This window comes from Podarcis erhardii (assembly GCF_964252035.2).
Source record: "Podarcis erhardii genome assembly, chromosome: 8".
NCBI lineage: Eukaryota > Metazoa > Chordata > Lepidosauria > Squamata > Lacertidae > Podarcis > Podarcis erhardii.
Genome location: NC_138499.1, coordinates 22483715 through 22497286, shown reverse-complemented (window position 1 = coordinate 22497286; position 13572 = coordinate 22483715). Strand labels below are relative to the sequence as shown.

At 43.6% G+C, this 13572-nt stretch overlaps 1 protein-coding gene across 3 annotated transcripts in view; it reads left to right on the top strand.

Annotated features, from left to right (window-relative positions):
• DCSTAMP (dendrocyte expressed seven transmembrane protein) overlaps positions 1-13572 on the top strand; it is a 42018-nt gene that overhangs the window by 9370 nt on the left and 19076 nt on the right. Inside the window, exon 4 of one of the 3 annotated variants that reach the window (XM_081874468.1) lies at positions 2066-2176. The exons of the other annotated variants lie outside the window; for them this stretch is intronic. The gene's annotated coding sequence lies outside the window, so the exon portion shown is untranslated. The remainder of the gene's footprint in view (positions 1-2065; positions 2177-13572) is intronic. 3 annotated transcript variants of the gene reach the window in all.

Genomic DNA, 13572 nt, shown 5'->3' with positions numbered 1-13572 from the left:
GGAGAGGCTCGTGTTTTGCACCGGGGGAGTAATTGATATTATTGCCAATCCTGACGCACTGCAAAGCGAAAACAACACCCTGGCAATGCTTGCTTGCTTGCCTTCAATGCTGTTATCTAACAACAATGCTTCCAAATCCCACAGCCGGCCTCTTCTTTTAACACGTGCAGCGCTATCTGACTGTCTCTGTGTCAGTTTGCAGCAGTCACACTCCCAGGCACATGCGGAGGAGCTGCTGCTGTGTGCTGCGGAGGTTTCGGCTCTGCTTATGTATTGCTCCGAATGTAGCACACCATTAAAAAAGGAAGTGGGGGGGGGAGCGGCAGATGCAGTCGGGATGCTCAGCTGTGCAGGGCTTTGCGAAGAAGCCCAGGCTGCCTTTTCCAGGTGCCTTAAAGCCCTTTGAGATAATCACGGGCTTTAACACTTCACATGTCTGCTGCTTCCTAGAAGGATGTATTGCCCTCAAATCTTCATCTGAACTCAGAACACTTTGTAGTGTCTACATGCGTACGTACACACATGGGTCACCACAGGGAGCAGGGCCAGAGGGCCAATCCTCCTGCCCTGGATGAACCATAATCCCCCACATTCCCAATTTTCATTATCAAAAAAAGAGTAAGTTTGTGGTATTTGTAGAGCTTGAGATATGAAGCAAAATAGTACAGGCACTATTCTAATTTTTTTTTGGTGCGAAACTAGCCTGCTCTCTCCTTTCAATGTTTGTACCCTTGCCCCACTTCCAAAAATTTCCTGTAGAGGTACATGCACACAGCTGCCGAAACGATTCACCTGTCTCATTGCTTGGACTACATATTGCTGTTCCTTGTATCCCTAGCCTTCTGTCCTCTCCCAATCCCAGCCAGTGACTTGTGCTCATGCAGCTCCTCCACTCTCACCAATCTTCAAAGCCTCGCTGCTAGCACAGGTTTAATTAGCCATGTTGCTTAGGAGCCGAGGAAGCTACCTTATACCAAGCCATACCATTCGTCCATCTTGCCAGAGTTATCTGCACTGACTGGTGATGGCTTTTCAGGGTTTCAGACAGTGAGCCGCTTCCAGCCCTGCATGGAGATGGCAGGGATTGCACCTGACTGAGACCTTCTGCATACAAAAGCTCTGTCACTGAGCTGCGGCTCTTCCCCGACTTACATCTGGTGGTCCTGCTCTTAGAGTGTATGCTTAGTTCAGAGCAGGGTTAAAGAAAAGTGTGTGCTTAGTTCTTCTGTATCATTGTTATTAAACAGGGCAATGCTGCTTGTATCATACAACTTAAAAACCACTGTCTGTGGAACACTGTTTTAGAGTATCATCTATGCCAGCCTTGCCTGGGGTCACACCCTCTAAATGTCTGAGGTTGTAACTGCATCAACTCCAGCCACCATAGTCTGACCTATGCTTTCACCCAGACTCATTTAGGATATAATTTTCCAGCTGCAGTGAAAGATTTTAGATGGTTTGCACTGCATGGAAAGCCTTTACCAGAACATCCATCTTTAACCTCCTGCTCTCCATATGTTTTGGACTACAAATCCCATCACCTATTGGCCCCGCAGGCAGGAATTGATGGGGGATTGAGTCCAACCCATATGCAGGGCACCAGGCTGAAGAAGGCTGTGCTAGAACATATATTACATAGACACAATGACAGCTGTGGCAGCCTAACATGCCATCCACCTCATGCTGATTCTCTAGTGCAGCAGTTCTCAACTTGTGGGTCCCCAGATGATGTTGGACTACAACTCCCAACATCCCTGAGCTCTGGCCTTGCTAGCTAGGGGTGATGGGAGTTGTAGTTCAACAACATCTGGGGACTCACAGGTTGAGAAAGGCTGCTCTAGCAGTTTAGGCTGCCTTCTGAATGTGCACGATTATGCATGTCGCAAAAATTAAAAACTTGGGGAGAATGTAATGGCATCTTAATATTTAGCTGCAAAACAATTGTAAAAATGTTCCCGTGGTATGAATCAGCATTCAGCACTGTGCAGACTGGCAAACACATTCTGTTCTGCTTCCCAGGCAGTTACTTGACCTTAATTAACTCTAGCATTTGCTCTGAAAACAGGCTGTGGAACACTCACTTTGGCACAAAGAAATTACAAGCATGTCTGGCTGCAGTTCCTGAAAGATGGCGCATGCTTGGGTTTCTGTCAACACCTGAGATCAGTCAACACTTGTAGGTATTCAGTGATTGCGAGCATGACTGAATGTGTATAGAATATTTCATAAACATCTATTATTATTATTATTATTATTATTATTATTATTACTACCCTCATTTTATTTCTAGACCACCCTGACAATTGCAGGACAATACACAGAAATACATAAAGTAAGAATAAATACCACGCACGCTTAAAATATCATAAAGTACATCATGCAGCAGACATAATCTCAACACACTCTGTATATGGTATATGGTATACAGTACTACATAAATTTCATCTTAAACCCTTCAGATGGCAACAGAAAGAGAACAGGGGATAAAGTGTACCTTCAATGGGAGAGCATTCCACAGTGGGGTTCTTATTTCAGAGAAAGCCCTGCTCTGTGTCACTGCCTGGGTGAAATCTCCCTTCACCACCAGCAGCCCCCACCACGGATCTTAAAGGCCAGGTTGTAGCATATTGGGGGAGGCAGCTCATCAAGTATTTGGGTCCTAGACCATTCAAGGCTTTATGCGCTGAAGCCCAAACCTAAAATTGAGCACAGTAAGCACATAAGCAACTATTTATGGGGACGACTGATGAGTGAAAGACACTGTCCCTGGCAACCCTGAGATTGCTGGTTGAGAAAAGAACATGAGAAGAGCCTAATGGATCAGACCTGTGCTGGCCCCGGGGGTAACCCGTGAAACGTGGTCCAGGACTGGTCCAAAATCCAAAGGTACCACTAGGAGGCAGTCCGACAGGGCCAAGGCAGAACACGAGGCAGTAAACCAGGCAAGGACAGGTACAGGATCTCAGGCAGGATCTAGCATACAGCAATGTTGCTCCCGCAACCTGGGGCAGGGTCCGACAGCCTTTTATCTTTGTCGGGGTAGCGGCCGGTCCTGATCCCCCAGTGACTCACCTCCCTGTTTTGCCCGAAGGCGAGCACTCTTCCTGTGAGTACTCAGGTCTCTCCTTCTCTCAGACCTTAGTCTCTGCAGCTTGGGAGACATTGGTGGGTTACTAGACCCAGAGGCCGCCTCAGCCTCCCCTGACCAAACCGGTAGTGGAGCAGCTGTAAGTGATGGCCCAGCTGACGCAACGAGGTAATCCCTGCATCTGGAGCCAAAGCAGGCTCAGGCCCCTGACTCAGCCCAGCTGGTGTTGCAGGGGAACCTGTGCAGACTGGGACTCCTCCGGATCAGGCCCCAGACATAGTTCAGATGATGCCTGAGGCAAAGGATCCAATGCAGACTGAGACTCCTCTAGTTCTGAGTCCAAGCCCGAGTCCCAGGCCATCACAAGACCAATGGCATGTCTAGTCCAGCATCCCGTTCACACAGTCGCCAACCAGATGCCTATGGGAAACATGCAAGCAGGATTCGAGCACAAGAGCATGGCTTCCAGGAACTGGTTTTCAGAAGCATTGCTGCCTCCAAATGTTGACGCAGAGCATCGCCATAATGGTCCATAGCCATTGATGGCCCTCTCCTCCGTGAATTTGTCTAACCCTCTTTTAAAGCCATCTAGGTTGGTGGCCACACCACCTCCTGTGGGACCAGGATTTTCTGGTCACGATTCACTGCATAGCTGCTCTGCACAAGCCCCAAATGGATGGCAAGCTGTGGCTTCACAATGTCAAGCCGTGGAAAGCTCTCTTTCAGAAGGTTTGTGCAGGCCCTTCTATCCCTGCTTTCAGATTTTATTTTTTTGAAACAGATGCGCTTTTCATGCAGGCTGATTCCCCAGAGCTTTGTTTTATAATGCTACTGATATAATAGGCATGTTTGCATTTTCCCGCCCTGAAAAAGGTCAATGCTTTGTGTGTGTTCCAAATGAACCCTTACGAAGCCGGGAAAGCTTGCTGAGAATCACCCACTCTGCCTTGCCTCTACCTCCACCAAAACCATAGGAACTTACCTTTGCAGGTAAAGGACAAAAAGAGAGGTGGCCGTGAGCACTCTCACCCCTGTTGGTGTGTCACTGGAAGGGGAAGGGAGAGCCAGAGGTGGCAGTAAGCAGGTTCTGGGCAGACACAACCCTACTCACAGCAAGTATGTTTACTCCAGTCTTTTCCAGATGCTCAGAACAAGTTTTGAATAAGTTGTTTTAAAACCAACTTTTAAAAAATAGTTTCATTTATGCTTATGATGCCTTTGGAGGAGGGGCCCACGTGGAGCCCAAAAGCAGTATATAAATAATGTATCTAAATGGCTTGTCCCATTGATATTATTTTTTGAGGGTCTGAAGCATGGCTAGATTTGTCCCCACACCCCTCCTTGCAACAAATGATAAATGCTAGTAAGATATCTAAGAAAGGAGGCAGGAACACCTGGGGGAGGGTCAAAATGAATTTTTCCACTAATTGCTTTCTTGCAACCATTGGCTCAGCCCTTCACTTTTCTAATATGGTCAAGTGGGCAGCTGTATTGCATGACACGGGCTGTCACTGATGAGGCTAGTGGTAATCCCTGTGATTGCAGAGGCTTGAAAACAGTGGTTTCTGGGAATTGCTACAAGCTGTATCTGGTTCACACGTTAACATTTATTAGTTATGAGCTCCCACCCCAAAATGGTAAAGAACTGCCTGCATGTCAAACAAAATGGCGGGATATAAGTGAAATAAGTAAATGTGTGATCTGGCTGCAATATGGTTTGGTATCCTGGCTCCAGGGAATGGCCAGAATCCACATTCTGTGACCCATGATGAACTAGCCACGATGGCTATGTTATACCTCTGCTGTTGAGGCTGTACACCTCTGAGTGCCAATTGGTGTGAATCACAAGTGCGCGGAGCACTGTTGGACATGGTTCCTGCCTGCCAACTTCCCTTAGAGATCTGGTTGGCTACTGTGAAAACAGGATGCTGGACTTAGATGGGCCTGTGGCCTGATTCAGCAGGGCTCTCCTTATCTTATTATGACACTGCTCTGTAGCTTAGATAGGTGGTGAATTTAAGGAATATGACTGTTCTTATACAGAGGTATGGAGGGTATTTTAAGATATTTGTTCCTGCTATTTTAAAAAAGGAAGCACTGTAATGAGTGGATACTGGCTTTCCTTTAAAAAATAAAATAACCCAAAGGGTAGGCAACGGTGGTTAGAGTGGTTGGCAAGCAACAACAACCAGGACTTATTGCAAGCATTTTAATTTATTAAACGGAACATTGCCTGTTGACTTAAACAGGAGCAAGATTGTGCTCATCAATTGGAGGTTAGCAGAGGTTGGCTATTCAGCTAATTGAGGAATCTTCGCAGCACGCCAGGAAAGTCCTTCCAGGACTGACATTGCAGCACAAATACTGGAAAATGCAAAGTGTCCAGCAACCTTGGATGTTCCAGACAGTGCTTTGCTGGAAACAATATTTCAGTGCAAGCCAGCCAAGTAGCTATACTAATGACAGGTAATGGTTGGGATGAGGGCCTGAGCAGAGCATTTAGCTATGCATTTCAATACTAGCAACCAATCTGATTGCTGGCATTACTTCGATTTTTTTTTTTTTTTTGTTAATTAAAAAACAACTAAAATTTCAGACGGCTTGGGTATTGACTAGAGACTTTAGATTGGACATAGTCTTCTTCATTATTTACATTATTTATATTATATACTGTGGCGCCATCCATTCTGACTCATATTCTTCCAGTTCCTTAGAACTCGCTTCTTCCACAAATATTTTACTTCTGCCCAGGTGGAAGCAAACTTTGGGACTGTGTAAAGCCAAGATCCACCATCCAGAGCCAGGGGGGAAGGCCATAGCTCAGTGGTAGAGCACCTGTCTTGCATGAAGAAGGGTGCAAGTTCAATACCCAATATCTCCAGGTAGGGCTGAGAGAGACTCCTCTTAAAAACTCTGGAGAGTCACTGTCAGTGTAGACAAAATGAGCCAATGGTCTGACTTGGTATAAGGCAGTTTCCTATCTTCCTTTGTGCACAGTGTGAGATTCAAAATGGTTGTGGAGCCAGTTACATACATCTCTCTGTAAGCCATCCTTCTTCTTCTTTGGCAATCAATCGTAGCCGAGTAAGATTGTCTTCCATGAACACGGTCTTAACCGTAGGTGACTGTGGAGGCCAGTTCTGGATCCACACATCCTTCCACACTGGGGGCATAGGTTTCCGGGTGGGAGTTGATCACGGTGAGGGTTTGCCAAATGTGTCTTCCTCTTAGCACATTTCTCCCTTGCATCCTGAGTTTGAGCATATTCAAAGTCCATGATGCCTTTGGTAAAGCCTGTTCTCCAACTGGAGAACTCGCAGGCCAGTGTTTCCCAATCAATTTTCAGTGTTTATACTACATTTTTTAAGAGTTGCCTTGAGAGAGTCTTTAAACCTCTTTTGTTGACCACCAGCATTACACTTTCCATTTTTAAGTTCGGAATAGAGTAGCTACTTTGGAAGATGATAATCAGGCATCCGAACAACATGACCAGTCCAAGTTGAGAGGACAGCATATAACAGTACAAACCCTACCTATAAGTTACAACTGTTCATGAATCCTAACTGTCTAATGTGGGAGAATGAACTGCTTAGGCAATGGAACTTTGCTAGCTGTTTTCTCTGCAGCAATCTGCTGTTGAAGAGGCTAGCAATGTATTTTAACTGAATGCTGACTTATCTCTTTGGCAGTGGAAGCTGCTGTAACAAACAAATGAAACTTTGTCTGTTTTTTTCTCCTCCTCCATGTGTTCATACCCATTGGATCCTTGTCCCCACCTACAATTTGTCCATAAGTGCAGCCTTTAAAGTTTGCTTTTTTGAGAGTGGTGGGGGAGGGAGTAATAGCTGCTATTATGAAAGATCATCTGTATCCCATGTGAGCATTAACAATACCACAGTCCCTTAAATGCACTTCCTTTTTTATGATACATCGCATTTGCAGAGCTAGGAAAGCAGAACTCTTGGTGTGATTGTTCCAAATCACTAGCAATAACCTTCTGGAAACAGGAAGTTGTCTTTAGCCCTGGTTTTCTGCTTGGTTACTCACTTGGGCATTTCCAGACACTGCTTTAGCTCCACAATGTATAGAGTTTGGAAATATTCATGGAAACAGTTTGTGGGCTGGTACATGATGAGTCCAGGATGAGTTGTGGAGTTCATACCTATCAGGGCCGGCCCTACCATCAGGAAGTGTGAGGCAGGAGCCTTAGGCAGCAGGCTCTTCTTTTGTTCTTAACTGCCGGTCTGCTTGTGCCTAGAATGCAAAGGAGGTGCCATCTTTTATTTGCCTCAAGCAGCAAAATGTCATGGTCCATCCCTGATTGCTGTTGTAGTAGCACATGGCTGCCTCAGCTGAGGGTCTTATCCTTCATGGCAATGCAGTTGTAGACAAGTCCCTCTCATTTCTAGAAGCTTTTTGTTAGACAGGCTGGCTCTACAATATCCCAACCACCACCAGAAATATATACATATAAAATACAGTATAATTTCCGCATTCAATACTAGACCACACTGCTGTCTCAGCTACTGCTACTATTAATTCCATATGTGAAGCAGCAGTCATCAGTTGCTTCAGACTTCTTGTGAAGACTTGCCCTTTTGTCCTGGGCTTTCCCTGACCCTAAGTCTGGGCCCTATTAAATATGTTTTAGTTCTGAATTCCTATTTTATCTGCTTTTATCTGTCTTCATTTTGCTTCTTTTAGGTTGTGTTTTAGTTTTAATGTTTTAATGATATATTGTTTGCTTTTTAGACTGTACATTGCTTGGAGATTTTTTAAAAAAAATATTAAGCAGTATATAAATGCTTTTAAATAAATAAATGTAACAATCAAGCAACAATGAATAATCAAGCAACAATAAATATCCAAAACGATAAACACAAGTCCATAAATACATTGAGTAATGTTCAACTACATTTTACTCAGAAGGGATCCATTGAAATGAATGTACATAGTTAAAGTAGTTAATAGGTCTACTCTGAGTAACACCTTATTTATTATTTATTATTTATTATTTATTATAAATGTTATTTTCCATTTTTCTCAAGTTTACAAATACACACCACACAAACACATACCTCCAATACAATTGCATATTTGACTTCCCTCCCCCCCCCCGCACTTTTGAAGTTCATTTTCTTATTTAGATTTTATAACATTGCATTTTCCACTTTACTCCGTTTTTTTTAGTTATTCTTCCATTTATCTTAGTACAATTTTAACTGCTTAGTACAATTTTAACTGCTTTTAAATTAATCCTACTAATAAACTTGCTTGTTTGCCAGAGGTTTCCCCCCCAAAAAAAATATTCTACAAATTTTCCCCACTCTTTGATAATCCCCACCCCCTTCTTGGTTTCTTTTTACAGCTGTCAGTTTTGCCATTTCAGCATAATCCATCAATTTAATCAGTCACTCTTCCTCAGTTGGTACAGCATGTTCTTTCCACCTCTGGGCAAACACCATTCTGGCTGCGGTTGAGGCATATATGAACATATTTTAAGGTCCTTTGGAATCTTTATATTCACTATTGCTAACAGAAAATCTTCTGGGTTTTTTTTTTTAAACTAAAGTAACACTTGACACATCTTGTTTTGTGACACAGTGGGTGCTTCCAGACTCCGCATGTTTACACAGAAGTATTTGTACTTGAATTTGTGTGGTAGGTTTGGCCTGATGGCATCTGAAGGCAAGGTTGTGTTGCAGGGAATGAGTCTATATCTTAAGAGGTATATCTATCACACAGCCGAGGAATGTTTTAGCACACCTATGAGTGTTTAGTGTCCCCCAGTCCACCTTATCCAATAAATATCCAAAGTATTTGATAACATTTCCCCTTCTTAAGTCAGAATTTAGGTACCGTCCAGCTCTGTGATTCTGTATTTGGGGTTTCTGAGGAGAACTAATAGGGTTGAATTGGATTCCCATCTTCACTTATTCAATTTATTTCTCAGGTTTTACGCTGTCGAAACTCTATTAAGTGCATTCATCAAAACCACCCATTCTGTTTTCTTCTTTCCATCAGAGATTACATAAGTACTGATGGAAATGCTGGTCGATACATATGAAAGCTAGGACATTGGTGGGCAGGTGCTGAGCGCTATTTACGAAAAGTCTCATAAGGAGATTTATATCTCAGCTACTTAACTAATAGAAGACCCATTCAAACTTGGATTAGTGAAGAAAAAACCTTCCCCGAGCTTTCAGTCAAATTGATTATCTTTCTTTGAGTGTGCAACAACCCATACTCCAAGTATTTTAATCTTAATTTCCTATACTGGAGTTGGTTTGTAACAAGATCTGTTCCAAAATATGATTTTTGCGAACTCATGTCTTCTTTCTTCTTTGGCAATCACTCGTAGCCCAGTAAGATTGTCTTCCATGCACATGATCTTAACAGTGAGTCTGTAAGTGACTGTGGGGGCCAGTTCTGGATCCACACGTCCTAACTCATGTACTCTTTACTCAATTTACAGAAGTTAAAAGTACTCCTTGCATATTTTTTCTAAGGCCACCACACAAATGCACACCCTAGTGTGCACAGTCTCTCTGGGTGTATTTGTGCTCAATGTATTGTGCTGCTGTCAGTGTTGACAATAATGAGCTAAGTGATCTGACCTGGTATAAAGCAGCTTCCTGTGTTTTATACTGGGATGTCTATTTGTATACACATCCCACTTACCCTAGATCCAATTCCACAGGGAGAGGGGACTTGGAGAAAGCATATTTTAGGGTGCAGATCAGATGATGCTAATCCTTTCCTTGCCTGGGATCTAACTGCTGCGTAGCAGAAATCTCACTTGCCCAGTGACACCATGAAGTGAGCAGGAATGAGAACCTGAATGGCAATGATCCCTGGGAGACAGTGATGCTTGGCAGTGATGCCACTCCTGCCAACACAATTCCCTTACTTTTACACCATCCCTAAACTGCAAAGATGCAATCCGCCTTGCAGCTTAAAGGATCACAGTGGAATTAGGTTTCCTTTTAGCCTAAATGCCAGCTCTTTGCTGCCAGAATTTGTGGGTAGCAAAGAGGGGGGAGGCAGTCTGCATTTACAGCACTTCTCCCCCCTTAGTTTTGAGGAAGCTATTTTGAGGAAGCTATTAAAAAAAATTTTTCATACCTAATGCCACACTTGCAGTATGTAGAAAACCTGGTCTGGCCTTTCCCCTGTTTCCCAATGCTGTGCATTCAGATTTTGAAAATGGGACTAATGATAGACAACACACAAACAACTTGGAACCAGGTTGCCTAAGTGACTGCTTTGCCCTTTATATCCCAGCCCAGCAACTGCTCTCCTCAAATGGGGCACTGCTGAGAGTACCATATGCTCCAGGGTGTGTGCTTAGCTTATACAACTGGGCTTTTAGTGCTGTAGCTCTAGCCCACTGGAATAAGTGGCTGAAATTAAGACAGGTACCTCGCATCATGATCTTTAAGTGCCTACTGAAGATGCTTGTTTAAGGGGGCTTTTCCTGAGGTATTACCCAGTCATTTTGTACATCTGCAAAAAAAATAAAAATGGTTTTATTGCTTTTATACTTTGTAGAAATTATTTGATTGTTTTAGAGTTTGTAGAGTTGGTTTTACTGGGTTTTATCCAGTGCTGCTGTTTCATGCACACAACAGACTTCCGTTCATGCAGTGGTACTTTCCCCACGTCTCCCCACAGCCTCTTCTGCACCCTCAAAATCTGCTCTAGAGGATTGGGGACTCTATCTGGAAAAGATTTTTTTGGGGGGGGGAGATAGCATTGCATAGCACTGGATGCGACCCTTTGTTTTTTTAGAACATGGAGCTTTCGTGTTTTATTTTATATTTACCCTGTATACATTTTGATGGCTTCAGGATGTGAAGTGGTTTATATATTTGTAAAATAAAGAAGTACTTTGGTGAGAATAAATATAGCAAAGAAGGATGGTTCCTTCTTTGGCACCAGGAAATAAATGGGAGGATCTTGTTTATTTTGCATTTATGTCCCATCAAAGTGGAATGCATAGTTCTCTGCTTCCCACCTTTATCCTCACAACAACCCTGTGAGGTGGGTTAGATTCAAAGACAGTGAATGAACTAAGGTCACCCAGTGAGCTTCACAGCTGAGTGGGGATTTGAGCCCCTAGTCCAACATTCCAACCACTATACCACACTGGCTCTTAAATAATAAGAATTATTGGTTCCTTAACAATTTTCAGTTGACATAAAATTTTAACCTAAAGCAATGGTTTTTACAATCCACTTTGCATCTGTTTCTCCTGAATCCTTTAAAAAGCATTTGGGGTTGTTCCAGAATTTCTAGTTGTCACCTTTAATTCTGCATGGAAAAGAGGGCATCTTCTTTTTATTTGCTCATGTTAGTGCACGACTTTATTGTGTTCTATTCCCACTCTAGCTCAGGAAATGAGATACACCATCACTGCATTAGTTTAGCCACTAGTGGCAAGGGGAATAATTTGCATTAACCCAGATACTGCTGTGAAACTGGCTTCTAGGGAACTGTATTTCTTGGCAATTTATAATCCATCAGATGTACTCTGGGGACTCGGATAATTGCATAGAAATGCTCTGTCTAACGTGTAGATTTTACATATTGCATGCAAGCCACCGATACAGAATGCAGGCAGAGTTATGAATCACTGACCACTCAGAATTTTAATGCCTTTTACATTGATCCTGCTTCCAATGAAATCAATGGGGAAGCTATTTTAAGGCACCTTGAGAACTTAATGAACTGAGAATTGCTGTCTTCAGGTGGTTGCCAGATCTGGGCAGGCTAGGGGTAGGGCTGGTCCAAGATATCCTGCCATCCCCAAGTTGCTGCACCCACAGAATCGGGGAGGAGTGCTTAAGCATCCCTTACACCAGCCTTTGCCAACTTGGTGCCCTCCAGATGTTGCGGGCAATGACTCCCACCAGCTCTGGCCAAGTGCATTGTGCTGGCTGGAACTGGTGGGAGTTATAGTCAAAAAGATCAGCAGGGCACCAGATTAGCGATGGCTGCCTTACAGTGTTGTAGAGGGTTATGACCATAAGGAGAGAGACAGAAACCTTCACATCTCTTGACCTTCGGCAACGAGAAAGCATTAACCTACACAATCCCTTTCCACTCTCATTTTTTGCATGCTGGCTGGGAGAAAGAGGAAATCCCCATTTCCTTCAGTCCAGGTGTGAAGGAATGTTAACGGCTGCACCGTTTAATGTCCTGATTCTGTTGTTGTTGCAAAATGGTTTAGAGCTTGTTCTGAGCAAAGCAAAGCAAAGAATGGGCTGCGGTGCTCATTGATGCAAAACTCTTTGTTATACCTCAGTGCATTTTGGAATAAAACACAGTCCTTCAGGTTCAGAAAAGGATAACCACAATAACCAACAGGATGGAGCAATTGATTTTGTTTGTTTAGAGAAAAGACAAATAGGAGGAGAGGTAGACAAAATTATGCACTAAAACTTGAGGGGATCCAGTGAAGCTGAGCATTGGAAGATTCAGGACAGCCAAAAGGATGCCCTTTTTCACACATCACATAGTTAAAATCACTCCCAGAGAATTAGACAAATTCACAAAGGATAAGGTTATCAATGACCAGTAGCCACAACATATGGGGTTACTCCTCCCCTGAAAACTCAGGTTCACAGCTTGGGTGCACTCCTGGATTCATCCCCGAGCCTAAACGCCCAAGTTTTGGAGATGACTGTATGTATGTTTGCCTATTTAAAACTAGTGCATTAGCTGTGCCTATTCCTAAGCATGTCTGATCTGGACGCGGCGATATATGCATTAGTTACATTCTGTTTGGACTGCTGTAATGTGCCGTTGGGAAGTGTCTGGGAATTTCAGTGGGTCCAAGATGCTGAGGCCAGGTTGCTGACCAGAGCCGTTTACAGGTAGAACAGAAACTCCTTGTTAACAACAGCCTCACTTGTTATGTACTGAGGTTCTCACCCTGGGCCAGCAGGGGGATACTGTAGATAGTTATGCAAATAAGGGATTGAAAGTGACGTTCAGTGATTGGATAATTTTAGAAAATTGTTACAGTTACATTGTACTGGAGCTCTATATAAGCAGGCTGGCTGAACCCTTCAGTTCAGTTCTGTTCTGGCCTGTGAATGAACAAGAGCTGTTTGAAGAATCACTGTGTCATCTGATACGTTCACCCACAACTTAACACCACTGGCTACCAGTCCATTTCCAGGCACAATTCAAAGTGCAGGTTATGGCCTACAAAGTCCTATACAGCTTGGGTCCAGGCTCTCTGAAGGACTGTATCTATCTGTGTGAGCCTGCCTAGGCTTTAAGAACATCTGGGGTTGCCTTTCTCTCAGTCCCGTCAGTGTTTCAGGCACGTTGGGCTTTTACACCATCCCTAAACTGCAAATAGGCAATCTACCTTGCAGCTTAAAGGATCACAGTGGAATTAGGTTTCCTTTTAGCCTAAATGCCAGCTCTTTGCTGCCAGAATTTGTGGGTAGCAAAGAGGGGGGAAGCAGTCT